This window comes from Vulpes lagopus, chromosome 23 (genome assembly GCF_018345385.1).
Source record: "Vulpes lagopus strain Blue_001 chromosome 23, ASM1834538v1, whole genome shotgun sequence".
Lineage (NCBI taxonomy): Eukaryota > Metazoa > Chordata > Mammalia > Carnivora > Canidae > Vulpes > Vulpes lagopus.
The window spans coordinates 3,768,180-3,781,342 of NC_054846.1; the positions used below are offsets into that span (position 1 = coordinate 3,768,180).

Consider the following 13,163-nt stretch of genomic DNA (forward strand, 5'->3'; position numbering starts at 1 on the left):
ATTTGACTTTGGTCATTCACTGCCTCATTCTTGCTTCACCAAAAATAAATGAAATCTACGTATTCCATACCTTTGCAATGCATGATGGTTTATAAACAGCCCAATTTTAGGAGCTGATATTAAGCACCTGAGTGGAATTTAATCAGCCATTAATCTCTTTCTCAATTCTGAGTTATTTATCAACTTTATGTCAAGGGACAAGGAAAAATTATCCAAACATTGTTTAGTACAATCATCATTAATTAGTTAACACTTACTGAGAGAGGCTTTTAACCTTTTTCTCCCCCAAGGATTATTCTAATGTCAGACTAGAATAAAAAATATCTATAGCGACTCCTAACTCTTCCAGGCTTAACATTTATTATAAGTCAATTAGCTCTCTACTAGAAGCGAGGGGATGAAGGGCTGGTGGGAGTCCGTGTAGCGGCAGCAGAATAAAACAGAAAAGGAAAACAGCTTCTAGGAAAATCCTTCCCAATTTCTCTTTAATAGTTTTATATTTTTGACATGATTAATGACCCATTTTTGTTTATCCTCCATTTCTTTTCGTGGAACTCCTTGTTGATATTCAGTTACTACACTTAGATTAAGGGTAAATTAGCTTTATTTCTTATACTTTTACAATTTTCAGAATACTATTTACTCTTAAGAGTAGACTCTGAAACACACGGTGTGTCATGTAGAGAGTTACTAAATCCTGGCCAAATGGGAATATTTCAAACCTAATCAACACTAGCGTTCTTTACTTGCACAAACAACAATGGATCACAGGGGATTTGGGAATGGTTTTCTCACATCTAATAAAACTTTCAAATTGATTTTTCTTTTAATAATTTATTTCCTGGCTGATCCATATGAATCCCTCTTATTAAGAAAAAATGAACTATCTGGGATTCACTGAAGAACCATATAACTCCTTGCTAATCATTCGGGGAAATATTCCAGGCTTAAGCAACTTAAGACTCCACAATTTGCCATAAGAAAACTCTAAAATACAGATAAGGCCCAATAAGTCATCTTTATGGGCTGAGGGGATGGTTAAGTCGCATGTGTCCAAGACTTAAAATTTGCCACCCACTTGCTCACCAAGAAGGAAAAGCTCCAGGTAGAGTAGAACCTGAGTAAACAAGATGCTTGTTTCTTTCAGTAGAAAATAATTTACCATCACTGTCTAGTTAGTTTTAGACTGGGTAAATTTAGCTTTGTGATTTATTGCCTAAGACATTTTCTTCTTTACAGTAAAGCCTCATGTCAAAGGAAGTGATTTTGGAGGGTTGCGAACCTTTGATAAATTACCTGCAGTTCTGGCAGTTTGAGCTGAATATTGATTTCTCTATTCCTCTTTTAAGAAGAACATTTATATTTGTTTATTCCTTTTTCAAAAAAAAAAACTTTGGAACAGCTCTTGCTTGCTTTCTTCTTATCATAGTTTCAGGGATTTGACTTGCTTCTATGAATAAGCTGGTGCATTTTCAGAAATTGTCTGATTAAAAACCCAACTAATGGAGTTTCATTAAATTTTAATTACTATGACTAGTGAAACATATACATCTGTCTTACTAAGGGTGTTCTTCTATAGTTAAGAGTTATAATAATAGCCTCTGTTTAAGATCAGTCACTTGAATCTTTTCTAAGGCTTGTGCATGTTGGAAGTTAATTTTCTTTCTTAGGAGGCCATATTCATTCTTGTAAGCTAAACAAATGAGTTTTATGTCTTAGCATAGATGGCTTACCACTGTCCACTTGTTCTTCAGTAAGAATCCTATAAAAACATTAACTTATTTTTCTATGAGTTTAAAATTCAATGCATGCCTCGTATGTAAAAGTTGAATTACAGACAGTTAAAACACATTATACCACTAATGTAGGAGCTAATATTTTGGTGTGTTTTGTTTGATATTTTATATTAAAATATCCTTGCATTATATTTGTATATAATTGTGGACATGTATATACAACCGTGCATTATAAATCTACACTTAAGAACATAAGTATGTGATATACTATTAACTCAACTGGACTATAATTTAGCAATCCATTTCTTTATTGTTGGCTCTTTGGGATTTTCCACCACTGTAATTTCTCAGTTTTATTACGTGAATAATACAGATGTTAAGTGGAACATGTAAAGTAAGTGTAAAAGTTAAGTGTAAATGTAAAGAATGACTTTAAAACAAATACTAGTATACTTGAAAAAATAGAATGATGCTTCTCTCTTTTCAACCGAAATCTTTTCAACCACTCAAAATCATTGCTTCCCGTTGTCCTTTTCTTTGATTTTCTTATCGTTTTAGCACACCCAGATCTGCTGCTAAAAAGTACCTTTTTCATATCTTTGAACTTTATATGAATGTAATAATATTTTACATAATCTTTCCCTGCTTTTCTTTTTCTTTTTTTCACAAAACAACATGTTTGGGAGATGCATCATATTTGTGTGTGTACTTATAGCTGATTTATATTAATAGCTTCATATTATTTCTTTGTTTGAATAGATTCAAGGTTTTACTTGTATTTCTGGAAATTTGGGTGATTTTCATTTTTTTGCTGTCACAAACAATGTTGTAAGCATTCTGTATATGTCTCCTGGTGCATATGTGCAAGGTCCTCTTGGGTAAACACTAGCAGCAAAACTGCTGGGTCATCACATATACATATTTACAACTTTATTTTATAATGCAGTATTTCATAAAGTGGCTGTATTAATTTACATTTTATTAGCAATAGAGAAGAGTTCCTGTTACTTCACATTTTTATATACATCTTTATATCACATATAATAATACTTAATTTTAGACTACTTAACTTTTACCAGGCTAGTGGATGTAAAGGAATAATTTCATTAATGAGAGTGAGCTTCTTTTGATGTTTATTAGCCATTCTTTTTTCCTTTTTTGTTCATGTATTTCATTCCTCTTTTTACATTTTTTTTGTTGATTTTTGAGAGCTTATTATACCTATTCTTTTTTTTAAAAATATTTTATTTATTCAGAGAGAGAGTGAGAGAGAGAGAGAGAGAGAGAGAGAGAGAGGCAGAGACACAGGCAGAGGGAGAAGCAGGCTCCTCGTGGGGAGCCCGATGCGGCACTTGATCCCGGGTCTCCAGGGTCACATCCTGGGCTGAAGGCAGCGCTAAACCGCTGAGCCACCCGGGCTGCCCTGTTACAACTATTTAAAGTTTATAATTTGTCTTGCCACTTTGTGATATCTTCAAAATATAGAAGCTTTATATTTTATTTATTTTTTAAAAAAATATTTCATTTTATTTACTTGACAGAGAGGAGAGAGAGCCCAAGCAGGGGAGTGGCAGGCAGAGGAGAGGAGAGGCAGGCTCCTCACGGAGCAGGGAACCCATAGAGGGTCCATCTGAGGACTTTGGGATCATGACCTGAGCCAAAGGCAGACACTTAACCGACTGAGCCACTCACGTGCCCCTGAAACTTTATATTTTAGTGTAATCCTTTATGCATTTTTTCACTTTGGCATTTGTGTTCCTTGATTGACATACTAAAGGTCATAAAAATCCTCATTTATTATTATGTAAAAGTTTTTAATATTTTTCTGGAATCCATCTTGATTTTTGTTTATGGTAGGACATAGGTATCAACCCTAATTGTTTTCCAAGTAGATAAGCACTTGTTCCATTGCTGCCGTAACAAAGTTTAGACCCATTTATCATTTTCCAGTTCTGTAAGTAAGAGGTCGGACATGAGTTTCATGGGACTAAAATCAAGGGGTCAACAGGACTGTGTTACTTTCTGGTGGCTCTAGGGTAGAAGTGATTTCCTTGCCATTTCCAGCTTTCAGAGACCACCAGCATTCTTTGCTTCGTGGGCTCCTTCTCTTATCTTCAAGAGCCAGCAGGGTCACATTTCTCTGACTTTCATTCCCTTGTCACAATTCTCTCTTTCTGAACTTTGTCGCTTTTAAAAACTCACATGATTAGATTAAACCCATCTGGGTAATGTAGGAAAATATCCCCACCGATAGTGTGTATTCTTTATTGTATCAGGAAAGTCTTTTCTGCTATATGAGGCAACATGTATTCACAGGTTCTGTGCTTAGGGTATGGACATTTTTAAAGACCGTTGCTCTGCCTGCTATTTTACTTGCCCTAACATCACTGATTAAATTGTCCATCATTTACTTAGTGATTTGCAATGACGTCCCTATGAATTATCAGAATTCATATAAGCATTTCTCTTGCTCTGTTTTATTCTTTTGGTCTCTCTTTCTATTCAGACATCCTGGTATGTGGATTTATTACTGCAGCTTTCAAATGAGTCTCAAAACTTGTCAAGGATGATAAGTAAAATGGAGAGTATTGAAGTAGAGAGATTGGGGGTGTTAGACTGCAATTTTAAATAGGATGATCACAACGGCTTCCCACAGAATGGAACATTGAAGAACACACTTGAAGGACACAAGAGGGTAATTCCTGTTTATTTGGAACAAAAATCTCCCAAGCAGAAGCTACCAGAAGGGCAAACACCCTCAAGTAGGAATATGCTGGAGTTTTATGGAAGAGGAAGGAGACCAGTATGACTGCAGCAGACTCAGCCACAGGAGAGTTCAGAAATTTAGGCCAGACGGTCGGTATATGGGTGCCAGATGGGGGACATTTCTCCGGCCATTGCAAGGATTTTACTTTTACTGTAAATACTGTGAGAAAGCAGGAGAGGTTCTGGAGTAAGAGTAGTAGCATAAGCTCTTCTAGGTTTTAAATGAACACTCTAGCTCTGTATTGAGAATAGATCGTAGGGGTCAAAAGGAGAAGCAGAGGGGCCGTTTAGGAAGCTCCTGCAGAAAGTTTCATGAAAAGAACAAATCAGTAAAAAAAAAAGTAGCAAGTCCAAGCCTACTGTGAAAGAGAAACAGAGAAACCTAAATCTTATCTTCTCATCTTGAATCAGTAGGCTAAACCCTCTTTGCAACCAAAAAAAAAAAAAAAGGAAAATTAGAAACAGAACCCAGGGGATCCCTGGGTGGCGCAGCGGGTTGGTGCCTGCCTTTGGCCCAGGGCACGATCCTGGAGACCCGGGATCGAATCCCACATCGGGCTCCCGGTGCATGGAGCCTGCTTCTCCCTCTGCCTGTGTCTCTGCCTCTCTCTCTCTCTCTCTCTGTGTTACTATCATAAATAAATAAAAATTAAAAAAAAAATAAAATAAACTCTTTAAAAAAAAAAAAAGAGAGAAACAGAACCCAGCCCTGACAGTTTTACAGGGGACGTCTAGTAAACACGTAAGCAGCAGTTAATGTTACAGAACTCAGAGGCAGGAAAATGGGGCACACACCCCAACTAATGTTATGAGAGGGACATAACCTGTCTGTTAAAGTTAGATAAAAGTAGTACAAGAAAAGAAAATTAAAGGTAGGTCCCTTTCAAGAATATAAACCCCAAATCATTAGAAAATGGTCGCGAATGAAAAAACCGTACATGAGACATCCCCAACTGAGCCAGAAGGCCTGGCCTTCCCTACACCATGACCAATCTTTTCTTCTAGTAAAGGCCACACTTGCCGTCAGGTTGCTGAGGTGTCTTACGGCCTGTTTCTTCAGAGAACATTCAGAATTGAGCCTCCACTATAATCATGTTAGTCCAAACAATTATTTTCATTTTAAGAGGTTTAGTGTGTGGTTCTCTTTCTTATCTTTCTGGATGATTTTTAATTTTCTAATATCCCTCAGCGTTTGATCAGGAAAAGAGAAGCCACACTACTTGTTCCAGTAATAATGGTGTATTATTAATTAGGGGCTTAGAGCACCGCTGGGAAAGCCAGGGAGACAGACACCGGGAAGAGCAGCCAGACGGGATTAGAGGAGCTCTGCTTTGTATCGGGGATCTCAGCCTGGAGGTCTGCGTGGGGACAAACCCCAGAGCTTAGGGGGATTTCTGAAGAGGCTGTAAATCCTCTCAGGATTGAAGTGGTCTGCAAACTGTCCCGTCTGCTGAGCCTGCCACGTCTAATCCCCAAACCTCCTGCATATAAAGAGTCCTCCTCCCTCCCCCTTTCATCTGTCATCAGTTCCTTTCAGTAGCAATCTCCAGCCTGTGCACCTGGAGGGACACTTTAGTCAACACAGTTCCCAGGCGTAAATGGGAGTGATCAGGGTGGTGGCAGGCTGGCCATACCACACAGGCTTCTGTTTGTGTGTTTGTTTGTTCTTTACTCCTAATTCTGATTCCGTTTTAAATTGCTTAACCTCATTAGCATAGAATTCATAATTTTGATTCCTTTTTAAATTGCTTAACCTCATTAGCATATTATTTATAAGCTATATGTAGTAATACAAACCTTTGAAGTCTTTTTCAGGTTTGAGTCTGTTGCCCATGTTTCTGCTCACTCTCCTTTGCTTTTCTTTATCATGTATTTTGTGATTTTTGTCTTTAAGGCTCGTGGTCTTTGAAATTTGATATATGGGATTTCTGAAGGCCTGTTCTGATGGGGGTGTTCTTCCAGAGAGGATTTATTTTATTTCCCTTTTATTTTGTTTCTGAAGTCTGAGGGCTATCATACAAACAGAATCTTAAGAATTTACTCCAGCCTTAAAGATTTGCATTCTAGTCTGACAAAATAACATGGACAAAAGCAACTTTTAAAAGAACCAGTCACTAAAAGAACATGATAGATTCTTCAGACTTCGGACTGTTACCAACCTGGCACCATTTTGAATTAAATTCTCAGCTTTGCAGGTTGGGGAAACAAACAGGTAGTGTGAATTTTGGCCTGAAACCTGCTTGAGACTTGAATCCTGGTTACAGACTCCACAGGGAGCATTTTCTCCCTGCACTCACAGCTAAAACCATAGGGAAACTTAACTGGCTGTCTTGCAGAGCTTATTTATTTTTTTGTTCCTAGTTCACACTTTTACTGAGCGTACAACACATATGAGGATCTCAAAACCAGTTTTGTACTTTGTATGAACCCTGGGTTTGTCTCCACCCCTCTTACTCCCGTGTGACTCAAGATTGTCAGCTGCTGCAGTCATCTCAAGGTTGACTGGGGGTGGGTCTCCCTCCAAGTTCCCTCACATGGTCCTTGGCTCAATTCAGTTCCTCTTAGGTTGTTCAACTGAAGATCTCAGTTTCTTGCTGGATGTTGGCAGGAGCTAGGACTCAGTTACTGGCGGCATGGACCTCTCCACTGGGCAGCTCACAACGCGGCAGCTGGCCTTATCCAAGTGAGTACAAAGAGAGATCAAGGGAGGGAGAAAGGAAGAAGGGAGAGGATATTTATTCTTCAAGCTAATTTTATAAGTGACATCTTACTACTTTTGTTGTATTCTCTTTAGTGGAAGTTAGTCACTAGGTCTAGCCCACATTCAAGGTGACAGGATGACATAAAGAGCCTCATGGGTAGGAGGCAGAGATCATTGGAAGCCGTTTTAGAAAGAGCCACAATATCTTACCCAGAGTATGTCATATTCAGAGCTTCATAATATGATCTCTTCTCTGGTCACTCTAACAGAAATGACTCTTCCTCCTATACGCTTCCATCTCTCAAGTTTTCTTTGACTCTCTTATGACATACAGACCTCTCTTTTAGATATTTGTGTCTATCTTGATTTTTCAAAGGCATCTAAATTCCGTGAATATTGGCCTGTGATTGGCCTTAATATCATTTCATCTCACCAAACTATAGCAGCCTATTCAATATTGACTCCATACTTGATTGTTAATGAATATTTCTTAAGTGGCTGAATTGAATTATCAACTTACCTCTGTTTTTCCCCTAACTGGAAGAAGAATTTATCATGTTCGTTTAGTGACTGGTTCTATTAAAAGTTGCGTTTGTCCATGTTATTTCGTTAGACTAGAATGCAGATCTTTAAGGCTGAAATAAATTCTTATGATTTTGTTTGTATGATAGCCCTCAGTTTATTTATCTAACCTCTGTTTTTATATGCATAGTTCCTCTTGAAATAGGCAACCACTGGAGGGAACTCATCAATCTTGGTTTCTCTTCTGAACTATAAAAATAAATATTTAATATTCAAATTCAGAGAAATAAACTTACAAGTCAAAGGGTTAGATAGGTTGTGAGACTCACTGGTACCATGAAAGCACAATGCTGATAAACGTGGGTCCCAAGAATTCTGATTAGAATATCAGAGGCAATATGTAGACACTTATTTGTTTTGAGAATGGACCAAAATAATGAGTACATTTAAAGCTATGATAACTATTAATATTCTTTTTTTTTAATTAATTTTTATTGGTGTTCAATTTACCAACATACAGAAAGACACCCAGTGCTCATCCCGTCAAGTGTCCACCTCAGTGCCCGTCACCCATTCCCCTCCAACACCCGCCCTCCTCCCCTCTTCCACCACCCCTAGTTCGTTTCCCCGAGTTAGGAGTCTTTATGTTCTGTCTCCCTTCCTGATATTTCCCAACATTTCTTCTCCCTTCCTTTATATTCCCTTTCACTATTATTCATATTCCTCAAAATGAATGAGAACATACACTGTTTGTCCTTCTCAGATTGACTTATTTCACTCAGCATAATACCCTCCAGTTCCATCCACGTTGAAGCAAATGGTGGGTATTTGTCGTTTCTAATTGCTGAGTAACATCCCAGTGTATACATAGACCACAGCTTCTTTATCCATTCATCTTTCGATGGACACAGAGGCTCCTTCCACAGTTTGGCTATTGTGGACATTGCTGATAAAAACATCGGGGTGCAGGTGTCCCGACGTTTCATTGCATCTGAATCTTTGGGGTAAATCCCCAACAGTGCAATTGCTGGGTCGTAGGGCAGGTCTATTTTTAACTCTTTGAGGAACCTCCACACAGTTTTCCAGAGTGGCTGCACCAGTTCACATTCCCACCAACAGTGTAAGAGGGTTCCCTTTTCTCCGCATCCTCTCCAACATTTGTTGTTTCCTGCCTTGTAAAACTATTAATATTCTTAAGTTGGAAATATAATTGATTTCTAACGATAATAATAATAACAACCATTTTTGCTAGTATTATTTTAATAGTGTTTTATGGATTTTCAATGCCATTCCATTCATACTCAATATATCACTTCATCCTTAGTAATATTTTAAATTAGGCAAGATAGCATATGCTGTTGTTCATGTTTTCTTGCCTTTAATTTTAGTTTCATTGTGGAAAGAACAGTAATATGAGATTCTAGTCTCAACAGATTTTTAAGTATACAACACAGTGTTGTTGTATATAGGCATAATGCTGCACAGCAGATCGCCAGATGTCTTGGCTTATTCACATTGCTTAAGTGAAATTTTATATGCATTGGTTAGTAACCACCCTTTTCCTTCTTTCTCTAGCCCCTGGAACTGCCATTCCATTCTCTGTTTCTGTGAGTTTGACAATTTTAGATGCCTCATGGAATCATGCAGTATTTGGCCTTCAGTAATTGACTGACTTCACTAAGCATAATGTCCTCAAGTTTTATCTATGGTATCACACAATGCATGACTTTCTTCTTTTTTAAGGCAGAATAATATTCTATCATGGAATCTGAAGTTAGAGTAATAGACTTAACAAGGCCATGTATCCAAGGAAGAATAGACTGGATCAGATTTGTATTTCTCACAAATGACCTGCTTGAGTATAGCTTTTATGATCCCTTTAGCATTCTGTTCTAAAAATAAGACATCCATTTACATTCCTATTCATTCATTTAGTATTAGTGCAGCATTTACTGCATATTCCAGGCTCTATTTTAACTGTATGTAGGAGTGAACAAAGCAAGCATGGTCCCTGCTTTCATGGAATTACAGTCTCTTGGCAGTTAACTCTTGGGAGTTAAAATCTGTGTGAGTGGCTGGATCAGAGTGAGGGAGGAGACTGGCAGGTGCCATATCACTTCCCATGGCCCTGTAGTTCATGCTAGGGATTGGGAGTGTCAGTGTAGATACAAAGTGGTATAAGTTGGGAGTAAAAGCAAGATCCCATCAAAACTATATCTCGAAATGCTTTTATTTTATTTCATTTTATTTATTTATTTTTTATTTTTTTAAGATTTTATTTATTTACTCATGAGAGACACACAGAGAGAGAGGGAGAGAGAGAGAGAGGCAGAGACACAGGCAGAGGGAGAAGCAGGCTCCATGCAGGGAGCCTGATGTGGGACTCGATCCAGGGTCTCCAGGATCGTGCCCTGGGCCAAAGGCAGGCGCTAAACCACTGACCCACCCATGGATTCCCAGCTTTTTTTTTTTTTTTTTTAATGCAACTTAAACATGTGCAGTGTTCACTTTCAAGAAATGTTGAGTGCTTAGTACTAGCCAGGCACAGTCCTTAGCTACTTGCATAAAACATATATTCGAGATTTGCAGAATTTCTTTAATGGAGAATCCGAACACAAGGTCCATATCTGTCATCTGGATATTTTTATAAACTCCTTGCAATGATTTTTATCTGTACTACTTTACAGACTTATAATTGACTGTGAAGTAGGTAATGATAATGGTCTTCTCTTCTATTTTCAAAATTTCTAATTATTTAATGGTAAAATTTCCAAATGATGGTGACAGATCTTATATCTCGATTTTGATGCTTTCTAAATCTCCATGCCTCAGTTAGTCCTCATCAGTAGAAAGGAATGGTTGCAAGCAGTGTTTTTCATATTACCTTGCAGATGAGAAGGAGATTTTACTTTCCCATCAATGTATTATTATTGAGTTGTCTCATTCTAATCTTGGCACAGGTTTTCATTTTAAAAGGTATAAAGATGATCAAACGCAATTTAAATTTTTAAACATGTATACGTATTTGCAGGTATCAAATGTAGTTTTGTGGTTTACATTCACAACACATATTAAAACTTCTTTACTTCCCTTCTCATGCCATTGTTTTCTAAGTGTGTGTGTCTCTTCTTCCTTAACCTGTCTCTGATTCTCATTCCTGTAGTCTTCCTCAGCCTCCTTCTATCTGCTGCGTCTCACTTACTAACAGACATAGACGCACACAGAACTTGAAAATTATTCTCTTCTGTTTTTCTTAAAGCTTCCCAAAAGTCTTTCAAAAATCAGCCTTTGTAAACTCTTACTTTGCTCACCCACCCTTCTTCTGCCCTCCTCTTCTTGCTACAATTTTTAACTTATGCTATTATACTAGATAGGGGAAGTACATACTCAAAAAATTTTTTATACCTTTATCGTTATTAGATCTCTCTGGTTCCCATGTATGAGGGACAGTATACGGTGCTTTTTGATTCACTCTAAAATTCATCCCACTCAATGAATACCCACTTATTCCTTCTTTTTCTATGATTGAGAGTTCATAACTATCATTGTCACAAACACTTTAGCATCAGTATAACTGAGCACTATATATCCCTGTTTCATATCCCAAACACGTGCTGGCATCTTACCTGCCCAAAGTTCACACAGTCCAGTGGTGACTTCTGAGTTGTCCACCCAGGCTTGGTCTGCAAAATGAAAGGAGATTGGCTCCCCATTAATAATAGTGATCTCATTTCTACTGGGTGTACAATTGGCATTGTTTCCTCAGATGTACAAGTGGAGATAATGATTTACCTTATCAGATTATGAAGCATATTTGTCTTCTAGGGCTACTGTAAAAAAGTATCTTGAACTGAGTGGCTTAAGCAGCAGAAATTTATTGCCTTATGGTTCAGGAGGTGAGAAGTTCAAGAACTTCTCACATTGTGAAAATGCTAGAGGAGGGACCATGCCAGGCCTCTCTTCTAGGTTCCAGTAGTTCCTTGACTTGTGGTAGCAGAACACAAATGTCATATGGCATTTTTTTTTTATAAGGACACAATCATATTGGATTAGCATGTCCCACCCCCATTCATTTTACATAGTTACATTTTCAGTTTCCAAATAAGATTACATTTTGAGGTACTAGGGATTAGGACTTTAACATTCGAATTTATGGGGGGACACAATTCAATCCTTAACATGAAGATTGAATGAAATTATATATGTGAAGAATTTAATGAAATAGCTTTAATATAGAAAACAAAACTACATTATCTCTTCATTATATATTTACACCTTAGTATTATTGGTGTATATGTAGGCTTGTTAAAGATAGAGTTACTCATCTTTGTGTTCCCCACTCCTTCATAGCTGATAGCACGGGGCTACTCCACTAGTAAATATTAGATAAATGCTCTTTGATCCTCTATATGCTATTGCACAATTAGATTCTGTATATCTACTAAAGTTGATGTTTCTGTGTCTATGGCTAAACACAAAGTCAGAAGTGTTTAGTAAATATCTGGAGTGAGGGAAAATAGCATGAGTGAAATTATCAGCCAGGTTTTGCTCCCTTCAGCTGTGTGTCATGTTTGGTTGGTCAAAAGAAATATCTGAAGTGCAGCCCTGGAGCACACTGGGTAAGTACGCACAGCAGGCGAATGGTTACTGGAAAAAATGTGCCAACTGGAGAGAGAGAAAAAAAGGAATAGTTAATTTAGCATTTGTTTAAGTGAAGAATGATCTACAAGTTCCACCAAATTTAAGTAGTCTTAAAGGACATTTCGTTGACAGATTTATCTTATAGTCCCTTACTTTGTGTAACACTGCTTCGTACAAAGCAATTTATTGAACTCCATAGTTTCATTATTCTGGAGGTTTATAAGGTTAAAAATACCTGGAGTTTTGTGAGCGGCAACAGCATGAAGTGGGATATTATTAATGCTGAACATGTATACGGTACCTATGAACACATAGAGACTGAAGCTTGATGGTCAATGACCCTGAGTTAGAAGAAGAGAAAAGAGAAAACTTTATATTAAATTTTTTTTTAATATCAAAAGAAAAGAACGTACCTCCACATTTCTTGGATATTGTATTTTCGCAACTTGGTCAGTGGTTCTTATTCCTGGTGAGATGTAGGAATCACCTGGAGATATCTAAAGACCTGCTGCAAATCAATTGAATCATTGCTGGGGGTGGCCCACTGGCAGCCAGGGTTCAGAACCACTTTTGGACCAGAGTTTTTTCTAGTGGCCACTGAGGATAGCAAGACCTGTAGGAAATGTAAATTACAGAGTGGTAACTGAAAAACGGTTTAGCTGACCTCCAAAGTGCTGAACATAGTAAACCTAATGGATACTTTGGAGTGACCGAATCCAAGCAAATTCTGGAAATCATGTCCCAAGACTATTTCAAGAGCCACACAGAATTCACATATATACATGTGTTTCAGGAGT

The 13,163-nt window shown here is 37.6% G+C and overlaps 1 protein-coding gene across 3 annotated transcripts in view; it reads left to right on the forward strand.

The window, feature by feature from the left end:
• MARCHF1 (membrane associated ring-CH-type finger 1) overlaps nucleotides 1–13,163 on the forward strand; it is an 814,327-nt gene that overhangs the window by 95,535 nt on the left and 705,629 nt on the right. The window contains exon 1 of one of the 3 annotated variants that reach the window (XM_041738447.1): nucleotides 7,087–7,185. The exons of the other annotated variants lie outside the window; for them this stretch is intronic. The gene's annotated coding sequence lies outside the window, so the exon portion shown is untranslated. Of the gene's footprint in view, nucleotides 1–7,086; nucleotides 7,186–13,163 lie in introns of those variants that run through there. 3 annotated transcript variants of the gene reach the window in all.